Genomic DNA, 4,457 nt, shown 5'->3' with positions numbered 1-4,457 from the left:
CATTTGGGCAGCTTTTGGCACTCTCTCCCAAGCTCAGAAAGGAATGGGGTAAGCTGGCTAGCACAAGGGAATCTAGGAAAAAGAAGAAGAGGGATAATGGGACTCCTATGGTTCAAAAGGTGGATATTGATGTAGGAGATGATGTGCCTGTGATTGATGTCATCATTGAGGGGCAGACAATTTCTAATGCATACATTGATGGAGGTGCGTCAATCAATGTCATGAGTGAAAAAACAATGAAAGATGCTGATTTAAAGTTGTCTTCTACCAACTCTCCCTATCGCATCAAACTTGCTGATAATACTAGGGTGAAAACCTTAGGAATTGTCAGGAATTTGGGAGTGGATGTATGTGGTATTTCTGTGCCTACAACTTTTCAGGTCATTCCTACAAAGCCTGATGCTAGGGCTTACCCATTGATATTGGGTAGGCCATGGCTTCGCCAAGTGAAGGCGATTCAGAAGTGGGAGACAGGTGATCTTATTCTACAAGGTGAGAATAAGAAGGTCCACTACAACATCAAGAGTCGTCGCAAGAAGGTGGTAAGAGGTGAACCCTCAACTTCCGAAAGTTCAGAGTCAGAGTCATCCGATGAAGAAGAGACAAGTGGTAGCTCCGAGGATTCCATCTCAGAAGGAGAGGTAGAGGGAGTTGCATTTGGTCTTTCCCTAGGAAGGGATCGAGGGGATGCTGAAGACAATGGAGCCTTGGAAGGGGAAGCTTCTTCAACCATGTGCAAGAAAGGAGATGTGGACCTCACTAGTCTTCACCAACAGAATGAACTTCTTCTTGATGAGTCCATAGCAGGTACTGAAAGGGAGGATTACTTAAAAATGTTGGATGGATTTCCTAACCTTTTTGCAAACAGCTACTCACAAGTACGCCAAGTTACCCTAGTAGAGCACAAGATTGATCTCAAGCCCCAAAGTAAGCCAGTGGTGCAGCGGCTAAGGCGTTTGGGAGTAGTGCAAGCAGAGGTGCTTAAGAAGGAGGTAACAAATTTGCTTAAAGCTGGATTTATTTTTCCAGTAGAGAATTCAGAATGGATTTCCCCAGTTGTAGTCACTCCCAAAAAGGGTGGAAAATGGCGTGTGTGTGTGGACTTTCGCCCTTTGAATGCATGCACAAAGAGGGATTATTATCCTCTACCCTTTCAGGATGAGATTTTGGATCAAGTTGCAGGTCATGAGTTGTATTCAGTGTGTGATGGATACTCTGGATACTTCCAAATCCGGATTTGTGAAGAAGATCAAAGGAAAACCTCATTTATCACCCCTTGGGGAGTGTATGCCTATAGAGTGATGCCATTTGGCTTGACCAATGCACCAGCAACTTTTCAACGCTTCATGAGTCAGGTATTTGCACCTTACTTGGGGAAGTTTATAAGGGTCTTTCTGGATGATTTTTGCATTTATTCAAGCCGCATGGATCACTTGAAAAAGTTGAGGTTGGCCTTAAAAAGCATTGATGATGCAAAAGGTTGTCTTAATCCTGGAAAATGCCGCTTGGCACGAAGGAAGGTGGTTCTCTTGGGACATGTTATCTCAGAAGAAGGCATAGAGATGGATCCTGAGAAGGTGCAGGCAATTGTGGCCCTCCCACCACCTACCAATGTAAGGGAGGTAAGGAGGATTTTGGGTAAAACAAAGTATTACCAACGCTTTGTTGACATGTTCTCTGAAAAGATGTATCCTATAAATGTGTTAACAAAGAAGAATGTTTCTTTCCAATGGGGGCCCGATCAAATTCAATCTTTTTGTTTGCTCAAAGAATGCATGAGTCAAAGTCCAATTGTTCAGCCTCCTAAGTGGGGGGAGGACTTTTATGTGAACCCAAGTGTCTCATCACATTCAGTGGGTGCTATTCTCTTGCAAAAGGGAGAGCAAGGGCGTATGCAACCAGTGTATTATGCAAGCCGACAACTCACTGATGCCGAGGAGAGGTATGGTGAAATGGAGAAAGGTGGTTTGTCTCTTGTTTTTGCAGTAAAGAAGTTCCGGTCATACTTGTTACCTCGCCCTTTTTTCTTCCTCACATCTCAACCTTATTTACAATTCTTGGTCCGCAAGCCCAATCCTGCAGGAGGAAAGTTTGCAAAGTGGATTTGTGAGCTTCAAGAATTCTCTTTCACTTTTATCACAGAAAACACCACTAGGGCATCTCTTGCAGATTTGCTTACCAGGAAGGAAGAGGAAGAAGGAACAGGTGCAAAGGAAGAAGTATATGAAGATTTGGAAACGCCACCAACTGCTTTCACTATGCACTTTGATGGAGCCTTTAGCCCTTCCAAGCAATGTGGGGCTGGGGGGATAGTTTTATTCGATCCAGAAGGAAAAGAGGTATGGGCCAAGGGTAGGGAATTTCCAAAGGCTATATCAAATAATGTGGCTGAGTACAATGCATTAATTTGGGGATTAGAAGATTGCATAAAAGATGGAATTGAAGAGGTAGAGGTTAAAGGGGATTCACAATTGGTCATCCGACAAATGAAAGGAGAGTATAAGGCAAGGAGTCCTAATCTCCAAGAATTGTATAAAAGGGCAATGAAGTTGAAAGAAGCTTTTGGGTTTTGTAAATTTGTGCATGTGAACAGGAAGGATAATCAAAAGGCTGATGAATGGGCTACTAAAACCTTGGCTTCTTTCAAAGAAGCTACTCTTGCATTAATGGATACAGGTTGGCCTGAGCTCCAAGACGTTCAACACTATTTAGATACAGGATACTTCCCTCCTGGATTGAATCCTCAACAGAAGCAAAGGCTTACCAGGAAAGCTCATCCTTACACAATTCTAGGGGATGTTCTTTACAAGCAAGGTAAGGATAAGATTCTTAGGAGGGTAGTGGGCCTAGAGGAGTCTAAAAGGATTATGGAATTATGTCATGAATGTTCAGGTCACTTTGCCTCAGCCAGCACAACTCGGAGGATCCTTAACACAAGGTATTATTGGCCTCGACTCAGCAAGGATGTCCATGAGTGGTGCAGAAGCTGTGAAGTATGCCAGGCATATGGGCATAAGCAATTGGTTCCCGGACCCTTAAACCCTATCCCAGCATATGGTCCATTTGAAAGGTGGGGATTAGATTTTGTGGGCCCACTTCCTCGTTCCTCACATGGGAAGTATTACATATTGGTGGCCACAGATTATGCAACAAGGTGGGCAGAAGCAAAGGCAATGGTCAATAATAAAGCAGTGGCTGTGGCATCCTTTCTCAGGGAATACATATGTGCCCGATTTGGGTGTCCATTAGAAATCCTTACGGATGGGGGGAGGTCTTTCAGGAATGACTTGATTGAAGCTTTGGTGCAGAAATTAAAAATAAAGCATGCTATGTCAACTCCCTATTATCCCCAATGTAATGGTTTAGTAGAAAAAACTAATGGACTGCTTTGTGGATCATTGTCTAAGCTGGTGGATACTATGAAGAGAAAGTGGGATGTGCATTTGCCAGAGGTTCTATGGGCCTATAGGACAACTCACAAACTCTCTCTTGGTTTCACACCTTTTCAGTTAGTTTATGGAGTGGAGGCTATTTTGCCAATAGAATTGGAAATCACAAGCCTTCGCACATCTTTTGCACGCCTGAATAATGAAGAAGAAACACATGCCCAACGCCTAGCACAACTGGAGATCTTGGATGAGAGGCGACTTCAGGCACTTCAAAATTTGGAGGCTGCACAACAACGGCGCAAGGCAAGGCATGACACTCTCATGAAGAAGAAGAAGAAGCCAGAACTCAAGCAAGGAAGCTTAGTCATGAGGTATGATGGCCGTGTGGAGAAACGGCTAGACAAGAAGCTTCTTCGACGATGGGAAGGCCCCTTCAAGATAAAGCAAAAGTTCAAAAATAACACCTATCTTCTAGAGGATGCAAGTGGCCAGGAGGTTCCCGGACGTGCCAATGAGTACCGGCTAAAGATATTCTACCCTCGAGCACCATGGCCAGCAGACCCCCCAGACAAGCATGGAGGATCTGCTGGGGGGGGAAAGATGTGACGTGAAAAATTGATATCTTTCATTGTCAATTTTGTGCATATTTTGATGGTTTTGCAATGGTAATAAGGTGGAAGCTTGTCCAAGAAGATTGCGGCGCCCACAATGGAATAACGGCGTGGTGATGCGGCGGCTTGGCGGCTACCCCGATAACAACATTCTATCTTCAAATATAATGGTTTTACTTGATTTAGGGTGCACACATTGTAAATGCCACAAGTATGCTTGATAAATACTTTGGTATGGTAGATAGGCTAGTGATGTGGAAAATAAAAGTGGGCCTTCATGCTCACATGGATTTCAATTGTATTATTAATATGGTATTCACCATAAGGCAACAAGTTGGGGAGTGTGGAAGGCATGTGGAGGAGTGTGTGTAGGTGCATAATTGGGAAAGATTCTTCTAGAATGCCTACATGGAAGAGGAGAATTCCGCCATGTGTAAGAGGGACCTCCACCTACATG

This window comes from Cibotium barometz, chromosome 51 (assembly GCF_041138505.1).
Source record: "Cibotium barometz isolate CiBa-2024 chromosome 51, ASM4113850v1, whole genome shotgun sequence".
Classification (NCBI taxonomy): domain Eukaryota; kingdom Viridiplantae; phylum Streptophyta; class Polypodiopsida; order Cyatheales; family Cibotiaceae; genus Cibotium; species Cibotium barometz.
This window is presented reverse-complemented; position numbering follows the sequence as displayed.